Source organism: Lepisosteus oculatus, chromosome 24 (assembly GCF_040954835.1).
Source record: "Lepisosteus oculatus isolate fLepOcu1 chromosome 24, fLepOcu1.hap2, whole genome shotgun sequence".
In the NCBI taxonomy this organism is placed as follows: domain Eukaryota; kingdom Metazoa; phylum Chordata; class Actinopteri; order Semionotiformes; family Lepisosteidae; genus Lepisosteus; species Lepisosteus oculatus.
In genome coordinates, this window is record NC_090719.1 from 15263405 (window position 1) to 15288439 (window position 25035).

At 49.1% G+C, this 25035-nt stretch overlaps 1 protein-coding gene across 4 annotated transcripts in view; it reads left to right on the top strand.

The window, feature by feature from the left end:
• Positions 1-25035, top strand: part of LOC102682869 (early estrogen-induced gene 1 protein) — a 63001-nt gene that overhangs the window by 10695 nt on the left and 27271 nt on the right. Inside the window, exon 1 of one of the 4 annotated variants that reach the window (XM_069183456.1) lies at positions 8301-9209. The exons of 1 other annotated variant lie outside the window; for it this stretch is intronic. The gene's annotated coding sequence lies outside the window, so the exon portion shown is untranslated. Of the gene's footprint in view, positions 1-8300; positions 9210-25004; positions 25029-25035 lie in introns of those variants that run through there. 2 more of the 4 variants (XM_069183458.1, XM_069183459.1) reach the window with 2 other exon arrangements.

Genomic DNA, 25035 nt, shown 5'->3' on the forward strand with positions numbered 1-25035 from the left:
GTTAACAAGCTCCTCGCTGCTGGTGGGGATTATTTTCTATTTATGGCTGAGCACAGAATGGAGATTGGCCCGATCACCACAAAACAACATAAAAGAGCTTCTAAAGCAGCTCTCATTGACTTCTCTCATGGTTTCATATCGAATCAGACAGTCCCAGTCCTGTCCAAAAATGTAATAAAAAGTCATCTCATCCCAACATCATGGCATAACCGCTCATTCCTGGCAAGAGCCATGCCGACCTGGAGCCTGTGGCATAAGCAGGGGCATTGGGGTTGACCCCCGTGCAGGCAGGATGCCCGACTATGGGAGGGCATGCACAAACACGCAGAAGCAGAGGCAGTTTGGAGGTGCTCAGTAACTTCCACAGCCCGTCTTCGGGAGGAGGGAAGAAACTGGAGCACCCGGACAAAATCCCCCCGGAAACCGGGGCAGAACGTGCAGACTCCCCGCGGAAGGTGCTCTGGATGGAATCGAGCCCAGGACCTGAAAGCCGCAGGACAGCCGCGGTGGCTGCCACACCTCCGCATTGTCCCATTTTTGTGAACTGTTGCGTTTTAATTCAAATGTCTGGAAAGATTAGAGAGCTCTCTTCATGTGCGCCTGAGGCACAGCTTTTCAGTTCATGCATTGTAGGTGTAAGTCTCGCACTACCCAGTTATTTGCTCCTTTCCTGTCTTTTCTTGCTGTGTGTGAGGTAGGCATGAGAGGTCGATCAAAGTATCCCAGATCTGCTTGGCGTGCTCCGGTGTCCCTCATTAGGCGGTTATGACTGGTGTACAACCCAATTTCCTTGAGTCAAAAAGCAAAATGTATTTCATTTGTGAATTGCTGACTTGCCTTTCGGATTATTATAGCCCAGTAGAAGCTTACTTGCTGGCTTATTAATAAGGGACCCTTGTCTCTTTTCAAATGGGCCCTCAATCAAAAAACAAACAAAACAATTACACATAAAATGACTGAATCGGTGTGAGAATTTGAGATGTCTAGAAAAGCACACGGTACTGAATGAGTGAGAAACCGGCAGTGAGGTCGGAATATTATTGCTTGTGGACTCGTGTGAGTGCGCTCAGAGAAATTCCTCGGGTGGCCATCTGGGGCTAAGCCCGCTTCCTGGGATACGGTACGAGGCCGTGAATTAAGGGATTGAGAGATTAGGGAGGTGTACGTCTGCACAGGGAAGCAGGTCAGCCTGCTGCGTCTCCTGTCCCGGCTGGGGTACAAACGCCCAGGCTGTCCAGTGCGCAGGAACCGCCCGGCTGGAGCTCTGGCAGAAGCACCTGGGATTTGTCTTAAGGCAACTTGTTTCTCTTCCCTCTTTTTTTTTGTGTGCGCACTTCATCGTCCTTCTGACGCCCGAATGCCTGAAACGCAGGAACGTCAGAGTGGCCTCAGTGCAGTAGCAGCTGCATTGTGTTAAATAAAGTTGTGGACCCAAAGTGGGCCACTTCCTCTGGGATTGAAGAATCCAGCCGGCCTCCTGCTGAAGGCCTTTTAACACATTCATCTCGTCTCCACTCAGGAACATTTTTTATGAGGGGAATAAATAGGATGCACCAGATATTAATAATCAATTGGGAGAAGAGTGGAGTGGGACTCCCCAGACCCCGTCCTGAACACTTTCTTCAATGTAGGACGTGGTATCAGAGTAGTCAAAAGGTTAACAGAGCTCCTGCCGGTTTTCTAAGGAAGTATTCTTCTCGTTTATACTTATACTCGAAGTTCCTCTGTTGGTTCAAGGTTTTTTTCACTTAGTGCTTGATTTTTGGTTCTCATTGCCTTTTAAAGAACCGTTTATTGTCAAACCCCCTTGTTTTAGAAGTTTGTTTTTTTTATTTTCGCCCTGTTTTACTGCATGTGCTCTAACATTGGGAGGCCGAGAGCTGCACTGGGTGGGTAAGGAGCGGGGTGCAGCAGTAGGTTTTTTTGTCTCGGTAATGAAGGCTGTTTGTTCCCAGCTCTGCCTGAGCAGCTCATTCGCAGTCAGGTCACACAGCCAGGCACATAAACAGCTTTTGTGCTCTGTGCTGTAGCCCCTGATTGTCCAGCCTTGCCCGGTTGGTCTGTGACTCGGGGAGCACGGGGAATGGTGGAGGGGGTGCACTAGCCACTCTTGCAGTTCACAAGGAGTGAAGGAGAAGGGCTGTTCTAGTGACAGCACTGCAGCCATGCTGGGACACGGCGTTGAGCTGCAGAGTGGAACAGAGGCTTATTAATAACAAGGACTGAGCTTCTGCCGAGCTCCACAGGTTTCATACGCTAATCGCCACTCCGATTTGAAGAGCAGCTGCCTTGCATTTCACCCCAGTTCTGCACCGGTGCAGCTCAGCTCCTGGGTCCTGCCCAGGGTTACAGGGTTACACACGACAAGCCTTTGGTTGTGTATGTAGGCGTCTGCCTCTTCCCTGCTGTCCTCTCCCTGTTCCTCTGTCTGCAGTGTGACAGCTTCACGTATGGAGCGCTGCGTTACAGAGCCATGCTGTAGTTCCTGAATTCACTGGCCAGCGCTGTTTGCTCCTCTCCAAGCCGTTAGAAAAGAAGAAACGACCCAAACGTTCCGTTTTGACTACAGTCAGTGTCCTGATAAGAGATCTGGGCCGATGGGATTAATTGGCCTTTATAAAATAAAACAACGGTATAGCCTTCGTTCTTTTGAACTGACTCGTCTACAGTAGTTCCTTTTTTTTTAATTTGCATCGGTAAAAAAACATATTCCCGAACTGTTTGGAGTTCTGCTGTGTGCTCCATCTCCATGGTGATGTCTTTTTTTTTATTTTTGTGGTTATACAAGATCCACTGTGCTGAGAAACAGGCCTAGTTTGTGAATAGGGTGGAAATAATGTCCTCTTAGAACAACTCATCCTCTCTAGATGACAAATACTGCTGCTGGCGATTCTGCTGAACAATAACCTGTGGCCTGACAGTCATGGGAATTGGCAGATACATTTTTTTTAACTTTGTTATATTAATGAGGTCTCTGGCATTCATACAGATAAAATAAGCACAAATGCCTTTCATAGTAATTGGGTAATTAAACATTGCTTAGCAAAGCATTTCCAGGGGAAGGAACTTTGTCAATAGCTGTTAACAAATTGCTGTCCGTCGACCAGCGACTCTCTCTGTTCGTGCCGCAGGTCTCTCCTTCATTCTGAGGCCAATTTGCTTACAAGCCTGTGAAGTTGTTGGTAAAAAGACAGCGCGGGTCCCTGTACATGTTGAAAAGAGTAACGAAAGCTCTTGGATCCGAGCTTTTAAAGTTAATTTTCTGCCTAACCCGTTCAGTATGCTCTAAACCACAGTTTTGACAGATGCTTGCCCTCGGAACGTCTTACTGGCTCTAAGACTATTGCTCCTGGTTTAGTTTCCCCGCGAGTCGCCGTCTTCGGGCAGACGTCCTCCAAGTTGGAGCCCCTCCATGTATCTTTGGTATCTCCCAGATAGTTGGAGCCCCTCCATGTATCTTTGGTATCTCCCAGATAGTTGGAGCCCCTCCATGTATCTTTGGTATCTCCCAGATAGTTGGAGCCCCTCCATGTATCTTTGGTATCTCCCAGATAGTTGGAGCCCCTCCATGTATCTTTGGTATCTCCCAGACAGCTGTACCTCCCGCAGGTTGGTCAGCGTAGCTCTGCGTGACGGAGACTACCCGCAGGGTCCCGGTGGTGCGGACCCTGAAAGAAAGATGGACAGAGGCTTTGACGTTACCATGGCGAAATGCGAACTCTCTGTTGTTCTTCCATCGTCATCCAAATAAACTGAAACAACTTCCACGTTTTGTCTATCCAGCTGAATGTTGCGCTCTTTAGAGACTGCTGTGGGTGTCTGGATTACCGGTAGGCAACATGGTAGCCAATTAACATCGAGCGATGTGTAGACTAAACATCCTCGTGCTGCAGGTGCAGTTCCTCCTGTCCCTCCAGACAGCAGGTCCCGCCTGTGAAGAAGGCCTGTGTCCCAGGCAGCAGCATGGCGGCGCCTTGCACAGGAAGTGCGCTTCCCTGCTGGCAGCGGGGCCCGAGGTTAAAGGTCAAAGAGGCATGAGGTGGGCTGCTGGGCTCTTGTATCAGACTGAGGAACTGGCTGGCCGCGGTCTCCTCCACGTCCCGGACAGCACCTCTTCTGTTCTTGTGGGAAGTGACGAGGAAGACTCCCCTCCCCCGAGCGCGGGTTCGAGCAGCGGCTGATTCAAGGGCGGTGCATTCCGAACGTCGTTTGACTCGGCCGCGGCGTGACTCAGACCTTTCTCGGATGTATTAAACCCATCCCCTGCTTCGAGACAGACTCTGAAGCGACGAAGTACAGGTCTCGACTCAGGCCGGCTGCTCCTGCTGGGAACGCTGTGCCGCTGTTTAATGTTCATGACGTCCTCTGCTTTTTATTCACTCGTAAAACAAGCGTGAAATGGAGGGGAAGTAAGCTTGAACCTGCTAGTGTAGCATCAGGGTGAGGCCCGGGAGATCAGTTAAAGGAAAAATGGAAAGTCAGAAAAACTATTCAGAGCTTCATGTAGCCCGAGATAGGGAGATGATATCCGCTTTCAGCCAGTCAAGGGTCTGGCAATTCACACACAGTGTAACTTTCCAAGGGCATTTTTTCGGTTTACTTGTTCAAAGCATGAACAGCCAGCGGCCCCCCTGGCTTGTTTAGAAAAAGCATTCCTTTATTCTGTGCAAGTTTCCTTTTTTGTGGTCTACAGCTGCTGAGTTTTGAACAACTAACAGCCTCGTAGCTTGTCAAAAGAAACCTGTTCCACTGTTCTGTACAGCTTACCTTGCTCTCCCTGTTTTTTTATATTTGGAAAACATTTCTCTGCCTAAGCTTTTCTTTTGGTTGCATTTTCAGATTGTCTGTCTGACGTTTTCCAGTAATTAAGAGCCATCACTCCCTTCTTTTGACGGGCTGCAGCGGTAGAAGCTCGTTTGTTTTTGGGCACAGGCCCTGGGCAGGCAGCCTGGTGTTCCTGCTCGTAGGGCTCACTGCAGCCTCTGAGCCTTTTCAGCTTCTAAAGGGAATTTGTTTTTTCTTTTCCTGCCCCGGAACGAGCTCCTAACATTTATTAGTTCCGAGCTCGGTGCAGTGGTGGCTGGTGAAGGCACGACCAGCTGTTTGTCTTCTTGCGGATGTTTCTTGAGATTGGGTAAAGAATCATTCCACGCTGAAAGGAAAAGAAAAGAAACGCAACGTTTCAGCTGCGGAGCTTTCTTCAGCTTCCAGCCCTCGCCTGAAGAAGGCGGGGTTTCTTTTCTTTGCCTGTCAGCGTGGAACGAGGAAGGAACCTGTACCTGTTCCTATGCAGCCTGCGCTTGCTGAGACAGCTCCCTGCTCCCTGCTCCGACCTCCTCTCTCGTTTCCGGAGGCGAGGAGGGACAGGTCTGGGACAGAGGCTCCGCTCCGAGGATGCGATAGGCTCTGGCAGGCAGTGAGGCTCAGCGGGGCCTGTCAGGACAAGTTGTCAGGGCGATGACGTCTCCTGTCCGCCGGCCCTGTGGGATTGGCTCGCTGGGAGAGCACTTGATTTTGTCTTGTGTACCTCCTGCTTCGGGAGGGGGGTCGTGCAGCTGGATTCGAACCCTTCGCTGGCATTCCAATTCCATAAGAATGTGAGGATTGCGAAGATATCACACGGTCCTTTGAAAAGATGCAGATAGCCTGCTCTGAGAGAATGGATGATTAATGCATTTTTTCCCCCATGAGCCTCATTGCTGCCAACAACGACTTTTTTAAAAGTTGTATTTAATACTGGTTGTATTCCTTAAGATTTCTAATTTACAGATTTCATCACCCCTCATTTCTTTATGTACTGCGTGCATCAGATAGTGTGTACACTTTTTAACTCGTGTACCAGAATATTTGATAAACCTGCCACTTCTGATGTACAAAATGTTGGTTGTACATGTGCATTTCTACAGTAAAAATGAAGATGTAAATGCCAGCAAAAGTGAAGTTTGCTTATTTTTGTCCAATTCTGCCATGATTTGCCTTTGGCACTTTTCTATTTTTTAATTTAATTGATTCTAAATGATTCTTTAAGAATCTCAAATGTAGAACAGCGTACATTGCTAAAAGAGGGGGAGTGATTGGTAAGGTATTAGTATATACCTAAAACATTTAGACTTTTTTTCCCCCAAGAATTAACTGCCAGAGTGCTTGGAAAAGTGTTTCTTTGTGCCGTCGTGTTTAAGTTGTGGCTCTGTCTCTCTAATGGTTTATGCTGATGAGGTGCCCCGAGCGCACGAGCTGCAGAACATGAAGAGGCGTCGCTCGGACGCATTTTGAAAACGTGTGGAGAAGGGCGAAGTGCTTTCGTCACCGATCTGTTGCTAGGAGGTGCGTCATTGTTGTGCAGTGCAGGCTGACGTCTTTAGATCGAGCTGTCTGAAGAAATCGGGGTGCCCCTGGGTGAGAGGCGCATTGGCGCACTGAGGTCATGTTTGTCATGGGTTCAGTGACAGGTGTGAAAATCCATAGAGGTCAGTTTCAGAGCAAACAGGGCCGTTAGCACCTCATTGTGCATTCTGGATCTCAGCCCTTCAGAGGGGAGGCGCTTCAGAGTCTGTCTTGAATTATCTGGTCCGACACCTGCACTGGGGACACGCCAGCCGGCAACTTCATTCCCAAACTAGACCGCAAGGAGGCGCTGTCCGCGGAGCTGGAGTGGGTGTGTGCTTGTGCGAGTGAAGGGCTGATTTTGCCAGAATCAGGAGGGCGCAGCGACCCGGAGGTCCAATCTGGAAGAAGGATTCACAACGTGAAAAATTAAGACTTGCTTTATCTCCCTTCCATCTTGGAAGACTGGAGATTGAGGTCTTTAAGCTAATATAAAAACCCATTAGAAGTCAGGCAGGAGGAGGAAGAACAGCTTCAGCCCAGCTGACCACACTGTCACAGCTCGGTCCCCTTCTGGTGCATGAGCAGCAGCAACGCCCCGGCGGCAGAGAAAAATCGGCTCAGGGTGCGAGCCTGGAGGGAGATGCTGCATTGCAGATGTGATGAATCGCTGCGTAGACCCTCATCACGGGGCATGAGCAAACGCACAGCGCTGATGCCCGTGGCCACGGAACGCGACTTCAGCGAAGGAAAAGGTGCAGCAATTGATGGAGGCGTTTCGGGATGGCGTGGCGCGTGGTTTCTTAAAGAGGCAAAATGGGAGTTTAGTGGGAAAGGTGTCGGAGATCTTGGGGAAGGAGAGAATCAGCACACAATAAATAAGAAGTGAAGATTATTCTGTTGTGTGCTTGAAGAAAGGAAAGAAAATCCCCAAGTAACTAAAGCAGACAATGAATACCATCCCAGTCTTTGTAACTGCAGGAAGGAACTCACTGCTTTGCTTAGGTGACATTCTTATAGGCTTATGGGCCTGTGCGGAACTTAATTTTCATAGAGAGAACTTTCCATAGATGTATAATCCCTCAGTGAGCACACAGCACACCTGCATTCCAGCTCCTGTTATGTAAACAAACCAAATTCAATAGTACACACTTGCAGTGATTCGTTTTGCCCTCCACCCCTAGCATTAAATGACCACTTCAATTTCACTTGCTCCCGGTCCTCGGGGTGTTCGTCTGTGGGCTGGCACCCCAGCAAATGCCCTGTTATCCTTTGCTCTCAGTGCTGTCACGGGCCGCGAAGATTGAACACTCTGCTGCCCGTCTGACTGCTTATCTTTGCACGGTGCATTTCTGCCCATCTCGTGTGAGCCGGCTTTGCAAAACAGAACTCGGCCTTCTGTAGAAATTAGAAGGCCACGCCGTCTCAAGAGTTGGGGCTGAATTGCCTTTGTTTTACCGGTTAATTACTTGGCAACAGCCACCGCTCGGGACGGGTTAGGGCCCGTCAGAAAAACTTACTCAAGAGGTGAAATTTGTGCTCAGATCACTCCACATTTCAGTTCAGCAGTCTAGTTTATAACCTGACCCCACTGCCCTCTGCCCACCATCTTCAAAGAGCAGTTGCAAAGTCGGTAGCAATTTCCATGAGGACAGAGCGTTCGTCGGCGGGGTGTCTGCTTGTTCTGGCCAGCCTGTAGGAGAGAATGTTCAGTGTGTCAGGAGCTGAAAGAGCTGCTGATAGCGGGGAGCTGGGACACAATGGGACGTCCTTGAGCTGAATGTGAGATGCAGTGTATCTGTTAAAGGGCGTCAGTCAAGCTTCTCTTTCCAAAGGCAGCCACAGAGCACTTCCTTTGTGTGGGAATACAGCTGCTCGGGGAACGGACAATGCAAATCTATTGACAACAAGCAACGGGCGCAAGCAGCCCGCGGAGCCAGGCCAGCGGAGTTTGTGTATTCAAAACTGTGGTGTGTTCAGGCAAAGTTACATCTGCGCGATCAGATTGCAACGCAAATCTGTTGACCCAAAGTGGCAATTACAGAGGACTACGTTTTGTTTAAATGTGCATAGGATTGAGCTCCGAACACAAAACAAGGAGAATCCCGTTCACGAGCTCTGAAGAGCGTTGCTGCCTCTGATTTTGTGATCTAGCAGCAGTTATTAGCTTGGCCCTCGCAGCCAGGTTGCCAGGTTATTCGATTTCTATCACATTCGTTGTGTGATGTAATAAAAGTCCATCAGGTTGTGTTGGCGGTCGAAGATGGAAGGCAGCGAAGGCACGAATGAGAATCTCTTCGCACTGGTCTCGGACCACGAGTGTCGTCTCTCCAGGGCTGCAGGAATAGAAGCAGGTCAACAGAAGGGTTCAGACTGTGACACTCCCATGTTTGTGATCCTTAGATATTTAGAGCAAACCTTAGGCTGAGGTCGTGGCTCTGAGAAAGAGAGATGCCTTTGCTTCTGTGCTGTGTGCTGCTGTCGATGGCTTGGTGTTTCAGCTCAAGGAAGGGAGATTATTGAGAATATATTACCCTCCTGATAGCACAACTGTGTGCAGTGGCGTCAAGCGAACCTGCAGTATCAGCGGTCTTCATTTCAAGCACGACATCTCGAGAGGCAGGCGAAGGATCACTGGTCCATTGTAAAGGCTCTGAGCGCTTTACAGTTTATGTGCTTTGAACTGATGTCATATCCTTATATTGGCGATCCGGGATCTCTAGACGGTGAAATGAAATAAATTGTATTCTGCTCCAAATGTCCCAGATTTCCCTGTGGCTTTCCAGAGCTCATTTATGTAAATTCACCGCCTGTCTTGTGATGATAGGGATGCCTGGTAATACTCGGAAATAAGAACGGTTCTCCTATAATTACGCGTTTGCCTGGTAAGGTTGTGCCGGGTGTCTGTGAAGCCACCCTTATATTTAGGAATCCTAAACATGTTTAACTGTCTATATTTTTGTCTGTCCTTATAACATGATTAAAGATGACAAATGTGCTGCCTGGGAGTGGTGTTTAGGCTAGTTTTAATGTGCTGCGTAAACAGAGTATGGGCTAGAAATGAGACTGTTACTGGATCAGATTGTTGTGCCTTAGAGTTTATGCAGCACAGAACAAGAGTTTCAGCATAAAAAGGCTCTTTTCCCTTTGTGGAGGGTATCATCTGCAGTTTGCCCATCTGAGGATGTGTTTTGCATTTTGATGCAGCTCTGTATGTAGTTTTGCCACTCCAGCTGAAGCCAGGTTCTCTCTTGACTGAAAAATATACTGTGTAGGTGCTTCACATGGTGTCACTCTCCTGAAGAAGGCTGGCAGTTCGCGTTTAAACTGCTGGTCTGAAGGCCGTGCAGGTTGTGTAGCTTTCACGGTCGTGTGTCTGCAGAGGCAGGGAGAGCACATCCTCACAGCAGCCTGTGTTGGTGTTCCTGCTTGCTGTCTGAGGTGAGGAGCAGTCTGCAGTTCAGTTATAAGTAGCTTGTGTTTGTGATCTATTGTCATCCAAAAAAATGAAAGAAATTACTCATGCTCCTCTCCCCCCACACATGTGCAGATAAGTCTGCTGTAAGATAAAGTTGTTTTAATAAGCAGCATTTGCACATGTTCTGAATGCAAGCCTGTTTGTGGACTAATCAGAGAGCGATCCCTGATTATCGGACTGTACTGGCACTGCAGCACTAGTGATGCCATTGAAATGTGGCTGGTAGTACCATTCGTGGGGCATGAAGCCAGTTTTAAAGCTCTTTTCACCCTTTATTTCCATCATCCTGATGTATAGTCTACCCCTGCATTGACTCCCCACTAGAAATAGTCTGTGTGGCTGTTCTTATTGTGCTGGAGCTGGAGATGAACACACAGCTAGGCCTCAGTGGGGCTGTGTTGATCGAGGCTGTGTTGTCTTTAGGCTGGAGAGCTGGGCTCTGGGATTTGTCATATAAATCCACACCTTCAGATCTCCCTAAGCAAGGTGGGACTTTTGTGCTGTTTTTTGCTTGATTTACTTGCAACCCTAAACACTCCTGAAACTAAGGTGTCCTTGTGGTCACAGCTTTGATGCTGTGCTTTAGTGACAGACTCATTTACTCTACACAAACACATGAAACAGCTACAAAGGAGTCTAACTTTTTGAAAAACGGATACTCTCTCATTATGCAGACTTGGCTATCTGGAAATCGTGCTGCGGAAGTCTTTCGTGACGTTATTATCAATTGCTCTCTGGCATTTTGATTGCTGGCGCGTGTAACGCAAACACTGTCAAACTGGAAATGAAAACTGCAAAATGGCCTCAAAGATGTCTTGTGTGTAGAAACCCCTGGACATTCGTTCTGTGTTGGAGATAAGATGATAAAGCTTTGCGCTACTTCAAGAGGCAGATAAATAATCCTAATTGACACTGACTTTGTACAAAAACATTTTCTAGTAACCTGGCTGGATTAAGTAATTCACATGCCGAAACTTGTTTGGAGGGAAGTTTCCTGAACTGCAGGCAGAAGAATGAGTTTTGCACAGGTCAGGACACCTCCCAGCTTTCTGGGGGTGGATGGAGCTTAAGCAGCATCTCTCTTTGTGTTTTACGTCCAGCAGCGGGAAACATTTTCAATGCTTTTTTCTTCTGCCCAGGAAAGTGGGATTCTGCCGCGGAGAGGAACACGTCGTTGCATTGAGGATGTGTTGATGGAGCAGCGCTCCCCCTCTCTGTCCGCTCCCTGCCAGGACTGGTCCTCGTCCGAGGGTCCTGTGATCCCTTCGGAATGTGTGGAATCCGTGCGATTTGATAGCAGCCCTGGCTGCGAGTTACAGGCTGAGATAGGGAGCAGTGGTCAGACAATGGTCTGGCCACGCAAACTCCGAGCTCACTTGGAAAAACAACCAGATAAGTTTAATCTGCTTCTGCCATGCAGCAGATTTCTGAACCTGCCTCCTGGTCACCTTAGCCAGCTCAAGCTGCTTATCGTTCAGCAGGAGCCTAAAGAAGCTTTGAGGACAAACTGCTTGCCTGCGTTTTAAGCACTTTAATATCTTATCTCTGACATCCTGCTTTTTTAAGATTGCGTACTAATTGTGTATGTGAAATTGTTCACGCTGTGGTACCAGTTCGTGCTTGCAAGCAGGCTTTAAGGCTCAAAGCACTTTACACAGCTATGTAAATGAATCTAATTCCTGGGCGCTATGTATTGAGATTCTGTTCCAAAGGGGTGTCACAAGTTATCAGAGAGGTTTCTAGCAATTCCTTTAAACGTCACTGTTGATTACATCAGAAATATCACACTGTTCTCTTTTTTAGCACTGCTTTACACAAAGGGTTGCAGGAGTGTGGAACACCCTGCCCAGCCTTGTGGTTGAAGCTGATTCTCTGGGTGAGATCCTCTGATCAGTGAACTCCTGCCAGCTGTCGGAAGGGCTAGACGGGCTGAGCAGCCCCCTTTTCCTTTGTTGGCAATCTCCTTTCTAGTATTCTTAATATCTTTTTTAAAGATGGATGCAACTTTGCTCAAAGCAGAGAGGACCGAAGGGGAAGTGTGTGGAATTCACGGAGTGGGCAAAGATCCATCCTTGTTTTTCCAAGGAGTGCTGACAGATGCCGAATTTAAGGGCCGCTAGGCGACAGCTCAGGGATAACTGTCGCTCGCCGGCGCTGTAACAGCCTGGACTATTACAGATACTGAACCGATCATTTGACCTTCCCAGCGGGACCTAGCTGGAGGTGTCCTCGTGGAGAGCCTGGGATAGGTGTGTAGCGAAAATGCACACTTATAATAGTAAAAGAATATTAAACTTAACAGGACGGTACTTCTTACTGCCAGGAATTCGCCCCCAAAGATATTCGTTGGCAGAATGTTGTAAGTGAAGCAGGGGCTTCCTCAGCGGTGTTTGTCTGTGATCATGGTGGGGAGGCAGCTCATGCTCCATGTGTTCTATCAGTAAATAGACCTCGGGCTCTGCTGGGGAATAAATCCCGTTTCCGGCAAGCAACCTGAGCTGATCGTACTGGGGAAGTTATTAGCCAGCCTACGGTGGATCAGCTTTTGAAGGGTTTTGTGGTAGTCCCACCTGGATGCGAGGCTTCGCTAAGCAGGCGCGCGGAGCTGCCGAGGAGGGGCTGTGTGCCGTGGAGGTAGAGGCCCACCTGCTGGTTTGTGCTTTGAAACCAGAGACGCGGGCGAAATCCCTTCAGGGCCGGGGGGGGGGGGCTGAGGGGCTGGACACCAGAGTGCGGGAGTCTCGGGGGGGAAAGACAGCAGAGAGTCTTCGTCTTTTCCCACAGTCTGAGTGTTCATGTTTTGGTGACCTGAAGGTTTTAATACACTGCAAAATTGACATTTTTTAAAAGAGTTTCTGTTTTTCCAGTGGCACATGCGTACACTCACTTGCCAATAATGCTACACAAATATAGTAATAAAATCAAAATTTGCTTAGGGTTTGTGTATCCAAGTAGGCCCAGGGGATCAGTTTCGGGTCTCAAGCACAGATTTTGCAGTGCTGAGCAGCAAGCCAGTATGATCAATGAGTGGCATTTCGGGAAATGTCTCTTCTCTCGCCCTCTCTGGTGAGCCCTAGCCGTGCACTTGACCATGTTGTACGCTCCGGAGTGTAAATGCGATGGTGGCCGGAGATGGAGGCTCAAGACGAGAGCTGGACCAGTATCCCGGAAAGCACGCCTGGACACAAAGCGAGTGCATTCCCCCGTTTTCCGCCCTGCTCCCCGGGATGGGTTAAAAAACGATCCGAATGGCCTCTGGAAGAGGGCGGTCGCGCTCTTCCTTGTGGGGCGCTGCGCTCGTGTTCCCCGGATTAAAGCTACGATTGTTTCCTGCAAACCGGGGAAGAGGATACGTGTTTTTCCGTTCCAGCTGGCGTGAGCAGGCAGGTGTAGCGGTCCAGGCCCGTGTCTGCGTCCGTCCGCCGCGATCGCCTCGGCGTGTTTCAGCATGTAGCCCCGCTGACATAACCTGCATTCCTGCTCGACGGGCTGGAGGCTGGGGGGCGACGGGCCGGCCTCCTGCCTGCCTGCAGTTTGCTCAGCAGTGATTTCTGCCGTCGAGCTGTGGGAATGTAGTGCAGGCTGAAGGCTGGGGATCTATAATTAGATCTGGCCTGCGAGCGGCTTTGTCGTTTGCAGCAGAGTCACGTGCGGCGCGAAGACGTGTTCTGGCTCCAGAGCGGCAGGCTGGGTGGTGACGGACACGATCCGGGTCTCTGGAAGGTGGCTGGATCGTGCCCCTGGATGCGGGCCGCTGGGTGTTTGGGGCCGGGGCCTGTTAGGTGTGCCACATTTGTCTTGTTCCCTCGGTTGACCTTTGGCTTTGCAGTGCTGCCGACCCAGAAAAAACACCCTTGTCCCTGTTCTGAAAAGGCCGCGCTCTCCTGCTGGTCAGGAGGAGCTCAGTGGGGCCCCAGAGGAGCAGTGAGATTAGGGGCGCCCGGTGATACTCGATCCTCCGTGCCAGAGAGGAGGACATGGAGGCTGTGTGTCACGCTGCTGGCGAGAGGTACGAGCGATGCTGGAAGCAGTGTTTGGCAGAGAGGGGCCCTGCGTGCGTCATCGCCAACGCCCTGACGAGGATAGGCAGGGCCAAGAACAAGTCGAGTCTGTATTTGTGCAGCTACCAGCACGGGCCCTGTCACACACCGCTGGCGCGGGTGAGATAGCGGTCTGGGGAGCTCTGCAGGGGACCCTCATCAGTGGGCCCTGCGAAACCGCCGTGAGGCCGAGCAGGAGAGGAGCTGGGGTCGAACGGGAGGTTTTCTTTTGCTCTTCTTTCCATCTGGTCTGGGAATGTGGTGCTGTGGTGCAGATTGTTTTGGAAGAGTTGAGAGGAGGCCAGTTTGCTTCTGGGGGGGGGTTACTGTTTCTTCCCACTCCGGTGCTGTAATGAGTTTGTTTTATTGCCCAGACGGGAGTTGGAGCTCGGCTTGTGCAGCCAGCTGTGCTGTTGGTGCTGTCCGGACGTGAGGGGAGGCCCTGCTGTACCAGTTTATAGCCAGACTAACGGGCCATAGGGGGGCGGCAGGCTCAGAGTCTGGCCTGAAGAGGCTTTGAACTGCTGTCAGAATTGATAGACTGAGCACTTGTGAGCACTGATGCACATTATATCACTTCACACCGTGACCTAAGACATACCAGGGTCCGTTCAAGGAATAGCAATCCTTTAGGATACTGCACTGTAGCTTAATCTGCAGTTTATCAGCACAGCTGTAATGCCCAGCTTGCAGGAGCTGCTGCATGTTCTGTTTTAGCGGTCCTCACACCAGAAAATGGAGCTGCCGGGACTTACAGAACCAGAGCAGCAGAGAGACCGCTTCATTCGACGGCTGTTAAATATTCGATGTGTTTCCTGCAGAAATGTAACCGTCATCTATCATAAAAGCCCCGAGAGGGCTGTGTGGAATTATTACTGATTTAGCAGGCAGGATTCTGCTCGACTTCTGCAAGGCAGAATTTCCACGCGAGACAAAAAAAGCTTTTTCCTGTGCGACGCAGGCTGTGCGGCTCAGTACAGGTGTTTCTCCAGTGGTTGGGCATCACGTGCTGAGGGATGGCGAAGAGACGCAGGTCCTTCTGTGCTGCGTGGAGGATAGTGACAGCAGGCGTTCAGACTGCATGTTGCCTTTGTATAATTCAGGACAAACGTGTACAGAAAAGACAGGGATGCTTCTCTGCTTCCCAACAGCACACTTCACAACCCATTAGTTTTCATTACTGCTGTTTTTTTTTACTGCAGTGTGTCACTGAAGAGACCTGCATTCAGATGAGGAAAGGCTTATTTATATACTACTTACATAAGGCTTATATTATTTATATATACTACTTACATAAGGCTTATATTATTATGGGAAAGGCTTATATTATTAAATATGGATGCCTGGTATTAATCAATGCGTCACTCCAAACAAGCCAATGTTAGTTTGTGGGATACCTGATCGTGGTGCTAGTCGCTCAGGGAGTCAAGGTTACTGGCTCAGAGAGTCCTGTTACAGAAGAGCACGCACAGGGCAGTGCAGAAAGAGAAGCCGAGTCTGCTAGCCAGCATTCAGCTTTCTCCCCATGCTTATCTGTGTCTACCCCCAGAGTCTCACCTGCATACAGACGTGTGCAGAACAGTTCATGCACACGGGAGGAGATTATGGCAAAGATCTGCGGTCAGGGAGATTGATGGGAGAACACTTTTTTATTCCTGCCTTGGCAAAAAGTTGTTTTAAGTCTGTTCATCTGGATGTAGTTCTGCATCCTGGTTGATTTTTTTTTCCCTGTTCTCAAAGAACCTACGTGCCATCTTTATCATCCATCAGAAGCTGCTTTAACTCGGGTTAGAGTGGTGGAAAATTAGGATTCTGACCCGAAACAAGGTCCGGAGCCCTTTCCAAATAAAGTTTGATGCAGAAAGGTTCCAGACGATCCCTTCATGGGAATGGGAGTTAATGTTCAGTCCCTACAAGAATGGGATCTTTTTGAGCAGAGTCTCAGAAACTGTGTGCTTAAAAGTCTTGCATGGCCATGTGCTGAAACACAGCCCTGAGGATCAGGGTCTGTGTGGGGTTTCGCATCAGAAACAATGGCGCATCAATCTTATTCTGATAGCATCCTTCGCACTGTGAAATATCACTCTAGTTCTCGAGCAGTTTCTGATTCCTTGTAGGTGCTCTGCCATGCAGATGTGGCATGCTCAGATCCTTAATAGCCTAGCTGGATCTTTTTTAGATGCTTAATCTGGCAAATGCAGTGAGTCCAAGTGCCCCCAATTACGATTTGGTCCTGTAAGTGAACTCGTGGTGGCCAATGTAACTCCAAGCTCCAGGATGTCAATGGGAGACAGGAATCAATCAGAGATCTCACCCTCTGTGGTCTTAGAATGGGTGTGGTGGTGACGCCGGTCTTTAATTATTTTGTTACTGCTTCCCAGTGGCATCTGAAACCCAAACGTAAGACCTCCAGTAATAACAGACATTTCTTCAGGGATCAGATTCCCAAAAGAGATGACAACACCAGCAGTGAGCACGCTCATTGTGTGCTGTCATTGCAGGTTGGAATTGCAGTAGAATTGAGAAATATCTTTTACTTTTGTCTTCTTGTTTTTCAATGGTATAGGCTGTCATTGTAAAGTAATCAATCAAAAGGGCGATGGACTATTGAGGGGATGGGGTGGGGGAGTGCTTAACGAGGCTGAAGGGAAATTAACTCCATCGGCAGCTTCTGGGTTTGTTTTTGTGTGGGAAAACATTTGCCTGCATAGAGAATCAAAGTTTCAAAAATCACAGTTAATGAGCCTGAAGGTTGAAAAGTATCACTGGTTCTGGAACACCCCGGTGCCTGTGGGAGTAGATTTGAGAACTCCTTTTGATAACATGCTTCTTGTTTTGTGACTGGAAACCCTGGAGGCTTTCTCTTAACATGTGAAGAAACCCAAATGTGGAGCTTTAGTAATGGTGGAGTTTGTATCCAGAGTGTCGCAAGCCGGTCCTGTCGCAAGCGGAAGGTAACCTGTGTGTGCTTCTGAATGTTTTTCAGCATCGATAACATCATCTTGTGAAATGCTAGCTCAAGAGGAAACCGCTAGATGACAAGTTAGATTTAACGAGCTTCTAAATTTCTCCGCTTACCTAGAAAACATCAGTAAACTCACTTTTTTTTTTTTTGCTGTTTCACAGATGAAGTCCTTCCTGCTTTGGCGCAGTCAGTTTTTCTCATTTCTTCACAGTCTGTTCTTGAATTTTGTTCATAGATTTGCTGCTGAGCGGTGAAAACACTGGCAGTCAGTTTTTTTGTTCAATATTTGGTCCTCAAACCCCCCACACCTTATTAAATACATATATATATATATTCCCATAGTCCCACACAGTACAGAACAGCGGAGCCCCGTCTGAACCGGCCCTGCAGATCCAGGGCTCTGCGCAGGGATGCGGTAATCCCACCGGAGAGGTGTGGAGCTGCCATGACGGATCAGGAATGTGACTCGGTCAGGAGAGGGTATTCCGTTGTCACTCAGCGGGCAGAGGTCCAGACCGCTTGAATGAATCTTGGGCCTGCCGGCTGTTCCTTCCATGCGATCCTCTTTCCAACCGGTTGTCAGCGGGGGAGCTGGAGCGCATCACGGGGTACACCCTGGACAGACACTGCACGCACAGCCGAGGCCAGTCTACCCAGAAGGCAAGGAATCCACCAGCATGTGTTTGGACTGTGGGAGGAAACCCACGTGAACACAGGCAGGACATGCAGACTCCACACAGACAGCGCCCCAGGAGCCGAAGTCGGGGCCCCAGTGCCCACCACTGCGCCACCATGCCGCCTGCAGTCGGGTTCTTGTCTCCCAGATATGTGAAGAGTGAAGTCACTCATCTGCTTCCCGAACACAGTGTGTCATTCCAGCAGTCCCGTCAGTCTGTAAGGAAGATTGTGGTTTTTGAATTTTGCAAACCCAGCCTCCCATCCTGGCCCTGCCTGCGCCGTTGTCCAGCTGTGTTCTGAAAGTTCTCAGTTTTGCACACTGCCGCCGCATGTGGCTCCGTGTGCAGGAGCGGGAATGGATCTGGGAATCGTGCCGGCCGTGTCTGTGGCCCGAGCCAGTCCCCCTCACCCCTTCGTTGCGCTGGAGATGGCTGCTCCCGTGAGGGCTGGGGTTCGAGAAGAAGCACGGGGGCTAGCAAACGGGAATTGCAAGATGAGAGATCAAAACCCACAGGAAAGGAGGAAAAGAAGGATTCAGACGGGCGTGGGGGGCAGATGGCGAGGACGGGGGGGGGGGGGGGTCTTCAGTGCAGTGACCGAGATAGGATTATAAACCGGATAATACAGACTTAGCTGACAGTTTTACAGTTGTTACAGGACACGTTCGTCAGCTCTTATAAAGGCAGCCCGGTCTTCTGCAGAGGGAGATAGTCCAGAGCTCATGGTGCGCCCTGAGGGGGGGATTAGGAATCTGAGGGGCTTTCCATAGCAAAATAATTCAGATGCTTCTGCACTTCACCACTGTTTTACTTCAGTTTTGCTCTGACCAGTGGTAACACCACAGTTTATCACCCCAGATGTCCGTAACCCCTGTCTAGTTCAGTACGATGTGGTTTGCTCGGGGACCAGTGTAGTAAAGTACAGCTACAGGCATGTCCAAACTGGGAGGTGCCAAAGTATCGCAATAAATTCCCCTTTGTGTATTAGGGGGTTGTCTTAATCAGTAAGTATTTTTGTTGTTGCGTGCGTGCCCATTCTGCAGTACTCATTGAGCCTATTTCGGTGTGTTCTAACCTGGTTGTTTTGGTTTCATTTTGAGGTTTTCGGAGGGTCTGTACTCGTGTGCCCATGTCTGGTTGGGAAAAGCGACCGGGGTCTAAGTGGATCCAGGCAGGCGGAAGCCAGTTTCCTGTTGACAGGGGTGATTGAGTGGAGATCTCGTGGGTGGGTTTTTTGTTTGTAATCTAATATGGAGCGGTATGTTTTCCTAGTCCTGTTGAAAACCTTAAATGAGTTTAGAATGATCATGAGTGCCGTCGCTTTCGCTGGACAGCTCCCAAGAGGTTTTCTCCTGCCAGAAATAGCGCGACCTCATCAAAGAATTATGAGCCTGCTGGAAGGAAAATGCTGTAGAATTATTATATAGAAGGGCCCCTTAAGATGAAGAGTCTCTCAGTATATAAATGGTGATAAGAGGGTGTAAGAGAAGGTCTAAAAAGCTCTCTGACTGTATATGGAGGGCAGCAGGTAGATCGGTCTGCACAGCTGGGACAGCCTCCTGCTGTTGATTCGGCCTGAGGAACCTCTCAGGATTGCAGTGGACTGGGCCGAGCTCGGTAATTAGACCGACCGGACGCGCCAGGGAGCTGGAACAGCATTAACACAGAGGGAGGAATACTGTAGAAACACTGCAGAAATCTTTCCTATAAAATCGGAAGAGATGAACAACGACAACACTGGTCTCCGATGACCGTGTTTTGTGGTACTTGTTGTGAAATGCATTTCAGATGGGAAAATCAAAAGCAACATTAAAACATTTCACTATAACATCTTAAAAAGGCAGGTGCAAAGCCCATATTTTCTTGACCCAAGTTGAAGCGTTTTACTTTTTCTTCTGACATCTTCCTGTGCCCCACTGATTTCTGCATGACGATCCCCAGCTCTGCGTCCCCATTGGGCAGGATTTTAGATTAGTCTCCTCCAATGAAAACTCGGAATCTGGGCTCTGGGCTGGTTCAGTCAGTGAACATGTTGGTTCGGAGTTCAGGTTGTGCTCCGGGTGCTGAAGGTTCACACCTGATTCAGGCCACTAACCCGGCTGTGATCGGGATTTCCACAGTGGCAGGGCCATGGGGATTAGTCTGATACAGAGTACCTAGATCCCAGCAAAACGGCCACCACTTCCTGTGGGCCTGCAGGCTCTTGGTGATGTCAGCAAGGGACACTTTTTTAGGTCAGTTTCCCTGGTAGGTTCTTTCTCTTTGACAAAGACGAGCTTTGAAAACGAGCCTTAAAGCAGGCATGGCCCAGCCTTTTCTCTTCATTAATTTGCCATGTTACTCAGTGCTTTAGACTAGCCTTGAAAGATCGTGGTCACAAGTAAATCATTCGTTTACAATTTAATTTAGACAGAATTTAATTCATCTCACTTGTTTGTTCTTCATGTTGTGGCGTTTTTCAGTACTTTCTGTTTCTAGAAAAAAAAGTCATGTTTTTGAGTTATGCCATATGTTTTCTTGGCCCTGATTTGTGACGGAGAGGTGTAATTAGGTTCAGCTGGTGTTTTTGCTGTAGAGCTGAATTCCTCAGAGTAATGATGTATGAAAGTCCACAGGGTGAGAGAAGGAATTTGACCTGTAGAGATGAGAGGGGCAGCTCAATCCTATAGACTCTGAAGTGCGCAGAACAGTATGGGGTGTTTTTTTGTAACTAGAGTTTGGATTTATTGGGTATTTCACACCGTAGGCTACTGGACATATGCAGTCTCTGATTTAAAAAGGCATTTAAGGCAGGAAAAAGTATTTTTTAACATTTACTGTAAAGGAAAAGTGAGGGGTATATATATGTTTTTTTTTACCCTTCATGGAAAATCTCAGAGCTATTCTAGAGGGAGTTAGGCCAATACAGTGTTTTATGTTTATTCTGTGTGCATAGCCTTGTCACTTGTATCACTGTAGAACCTGAAGCTGTGGACCCGCAGTGCTTCCACATCCTTCTGTGCGAGTGCCTGCAGTGTGTCCCTGCATGGCGCCGGGCTGAGCTGCTGGGGTGTTTGTGTCTGCTCCGTATCATGCCGGGTGGTGTGGCGAACGCACTGCCTCCACGCCAGGCCGGTTCAAGTCCGTGCAGCAGGGCTGTGCGAGAGGGAAACGCCAGCAGGGGAGAGCGAGTGGCCGATGTCCGCCGGACAGCTGGAGGGGTTTGCTTCTGCGCGTTTCCAGAGTCCGAAACAATGGAAGGAAGTGAGCCGAGTGGGAGCTGACACCGGTGGCCATCCGAGAGAGGAGGGTTCCGGCCCTGAACTTTATACTGCCCCCCAAAATCCCAACATCATTTGTACATCGTCGGTATACCTGCTCCGTGCCGTTGGGGAAGGAGTCTAACCTCACTTTTCATCGCTCACTGCGCTTCTGCGGCTGTGCTGTTTTCCCTTTTCCCGTTTGTTGTCTGACCCGAAGCGCTAAAGCCGTAGTTGTAGTCGGCTGGGCTTCACAAGCGCTGGTGTGTGCCGCGTCCCTGATTGCGCACGAGCGGGCTGCCTTGCGCCTGACTTTTTTCCTTTCCCCCCCACAGATACTCTGCGATAGGCTTTGATGAGGGCGTTTGTCTTGATTGACTCCATTTCCTGCATGAAATCCAGTTTGGCAGGGGCCCGGGGGCTACACAGGCACGCTCTGGAGTCTGGCGCCCGGACAAGCTGCCAGCTTACGGCTGGATTCCCTTCCTGTTGAGCTCCACGGCGACCGTGACCGTGTGTGTGTGTGCGTGTGTGTGCGTGCGTGCGTGTGTGTGTGTGCGTGTGTGTGTGTGTGTGTGTCACAGGACTGATTTACAGTTTCCTGTCCCCACGCAGGCCCGGCCCTGTTGCCGTGACAGCCACACAAGGAAAGCTTTGGTTGTTTGCTCAGAAACACATGGCTCCCACAGGTACCAGCAGGCCGGTAGTGCTCCTTCTAGATAAGGTGCAGGGCTGTGGGCCGGCGCCGCCTGTTGTTTCACCTCGCTGGACCTTGTTCCACAACGTGAAAACCAAGGGGCCTGTGTCGAAACTGGCAATCTGGAGAGGAATCCTTAGTGTGAAGTAAACTCTTGATAAAGGTCCAAGTATTCACTGGTAAACAAAAACATCGATTTTTTTTTCAGTGGATTTCTGGTGCCTGTTGAGCAGTTCCTGATTTTATTAGCGAATTCAGTGGTTTAGACTCGGAGAGCAGCTGCAAGTGTTTTGCTTACAGGTCTTGTTTTGGTTATGAATTTCAAAGGATCTCCTTTTGTGGAAAAGCAATACAGGGATCCTTTAGCTATTGCCATTTAATATCTACGTGTGTGCTTAAAGCTTAGTAGGCCTTTACTGTGACTCTGCACTTTTTTTGTTGATATAGAGGGAGTAATGTTATAGTTAGGATTGAGCTGTGACCTGGGACAGATTATAGTGAACTTTGCACTGGAAGCAAATATGTACATATTGTCTTTTTCTTTCTTAAGCAAAATCAGATCCACTCCTCCCCACCCCCCTAAAACTGTGGCTATTAAGGTCCAGAAATCCAGCATTGGCAGTCTGAAAACCCCGTCCTGAAAGAAAGGAGACTGCAGGATCTCCCCCAAGTGCACAGTTTAGTAAACCTGCCCAGGAGTAGGGGGTCTTTGTTTTCAAGCTCGCTGTCGCTGGAGCCTCTGCTCTTGCTTTTTGTTTCCTGTCCTCTTCTCTTACTCCTGTATATACTCTGCCTGCTTCTAGAGCGCTGCAGAGTCACAGCACGGAGGAGGATTGTGACAGGAGGATCTTGCTGTGTCTTGGTGTTGATAGTGGAATCGAACGTCTGATTTGACTCGTGGTCTGTAACATCGGAGGCAGCAGCGCTGTTGCCGGTGAGCGTGCAGACCGCTCTGGGAAAGCGACGTTAGTTTGGTTCTGCTCCAGCAGCTCGGTGAGAGCACAGGCCCGCTGGCTGGTGAGGAGCCAGCTCCTCAACTCCTCGCAGCTGTGCCGAGTGAGCAAGGTGGTCCTGTTCCAGGAAGCCCCTGGCTGGCTTGCGCGGCGCTGGGGAAGAGCAGGCGGGTGAGCGGCCAGGGAAAGGGCTGGTTCATGGAGAGGGGCGCACGTCTGGGCTCACGCCTGCGTATGACAAGTGAAAAGGCCTGTGAGAGCTGAGCGGTTTGTTTTGGCCTTTTTCTGAAACTGACACGCATGCAGCTTCTCATTTGCATTCCCCCCCGTCTCCTAATCTCCCCAGCTGCTTCTCGGCACCACAAGCATATTTGAGTCTTGCCCGGCTTTCAAATCCGCAATTAAGTCTTTAATTGAAAGGGGCTAATCGTTTTCGGTCTTGGACGCTTTTTATTAAGTTTGCGCCACCGAAGTGTTACTGTTTGTGATACTTCCGAAGTTACTTAAAGGATCAACTTCATAAGAGCTGAAAACAATTAAAAAGGCCAAATGAAGTAGTTTATTAACTGAAAACCCAGCAGGAACATGAGCTTGAATGATCTGAAATCCCCAGACACCAGATGTAAGAACCCTGGCTTTAAAGTGTTCGGCATGCTGTTAGCCTGTAGGAGTTTTAAATTCCCTTGCTAAAATTCAGCCTTGCCGTCGTTCAGGTGACTCCTATGAAGAGAGAGAAGAAGCATCTTGTGGTTTAGCAACACTGGTGATGCCGATAAGCCCCAGTTTGTAATGTCAGACCCTTGCCAGGGGCGTCATTGTCTCAGTATCAGTGCCTGTTCACACCTGCTACTGCTGAGCATCAATCCCCAGCAGGCACGGGCGGGGTCACGGCATCACAAAGATGACATTCTTCACGGTTTCTCCGACTGGACCACTCCTCGACCCACATCGCCCAGCTTGAGACTCGGGCTCAAGTGTTGAGTTTTGAATGGAGTTCTGGAAAGTGTTTTCTTCTGCAGCGGCTGTATTTTTTCTTTTGCCACATCAAAGATTTCTAGAAAGTTCCCGGGTCTGACCTGCAGAGCTTACAGCTCTCATGGTTTGGGTCGAGCGTACCTCTGGCAGGGAACTTTACTTTGTTTATGGCTTCTCAAAGTTCGTGTTTCTCTTTCTTTGTCATGCGGCTCCCATTTCCCGGAGGGGCTGGGTTTGGGAAATTCTGGATTCTTTTGAGTTGGGGGGGGATCGCAGGGAAGTGGGGGACTTTTTTGCCTGGACAGTCCCGAGACTTCCATGGCAGCTGACTCGGAAGAGAACCTGGAGAAGCTGGAGGAGTGCCGGCACTCCGAAAGATCCCACAAAAGCTGCTGACTTGTCATCGTGACTTATTGAATTTGGGAAGAATGCGCCGGCCTGCAGCTCCCCAGCCAGCCAGCCAGCTGCGCGCTCAGTAGAGGGATGAAGTTCGGGATCCGATGTTAGATGTAGTTTTGCGGTACATTTCTCTGGCTAAAAAAGCTTTTAATTTGTAGTGGTTGCTGGCAGCCATCTCCTTCAGTTTAGCCCCCATCTTTCTGAAGCGGAGCACTGTGGCCTTTCACCCTGTCTTGTGAGCCTGCCCGTGTAGAGGAATTTTTCTGGGGATTTCTGTTTGTCTTCGGCTAATCGCCTAGGGAGCAGATTGGATACAGATGCTGTCTCGGCCTGTGCGTGTGTGCGCGCAGCCCTGTTAGTTTAATTGAACGTGCATGTTCGTGTCAGTTTGTCTCCGAGTGCCTGTTTTCCTATGTTTTTCGGGTGTTTGCCTGCCCAGTGTGAAGCCTGGTTTTAACTTGAGGCGGAGCTGAGGGTGAACTGCTTCAGAAGAGCAGGCTATGCAGGAAGCTCTCAACAAATGTGAATAAGAAAGACCACGAAAGAAGAGTTAAAAAAAATGGGGTATGAATTCTCTGAATTCAATTAAAATCACTTGTTTTTTTATTTTTCCTCCTGGCTGAGAAGAAAGAATCCTTCACCCTCCGTACTTCCCTAAAAATACAAGTAAAGCCTGTAAGAGCCACGTCAGCACTTTTTTTTTGCAGAGAGGATCCAGCTACTAGCTCGTCTCAATGTTATTCGCTCTGTGATCCTTCTCAGGCTGCAGGTTGCTGACGCCAGGGAAACGGAACGTTTTCCGAGTTTGATCGGAGACACCCAGTCTCCAACTTGGAGGAATGATCCACATGAAATCGCTGTTTACTTTATTTCTTTGGCCACCACTTATATAAAAGAAAGCTTACAAAGGTTTAGATTGGTGATTTCAGGCTGTGTGCTACTCCCTGTTAAAATGTTCAGGACGCTACAAGTTGAACATTTCATTCTTAGCTTCCTTGCAGAAAAATATTAACCTGGCAGTTGGAATAGGATAAGCTGGTTACGAATTATATAACAGCTTTCTAACTGACATCGCAAATATACCACAGATCCGCAGTCCTGCCTGGTTTCCAAAGGTGGGGACCATGATCACATGCTGTGACTCAGCTTGGTTTAAGCTTAACTGGTACATTGCATAACAGAATATGCCAGTTCAGGCTGTGTGTCCAGTGCTCAGGTGCGAAGCTGTAACTTGATAAAAGCCAGACTGCTGCATACCAGGCTGGTGTAGCTGCTGTTCAGGTATACA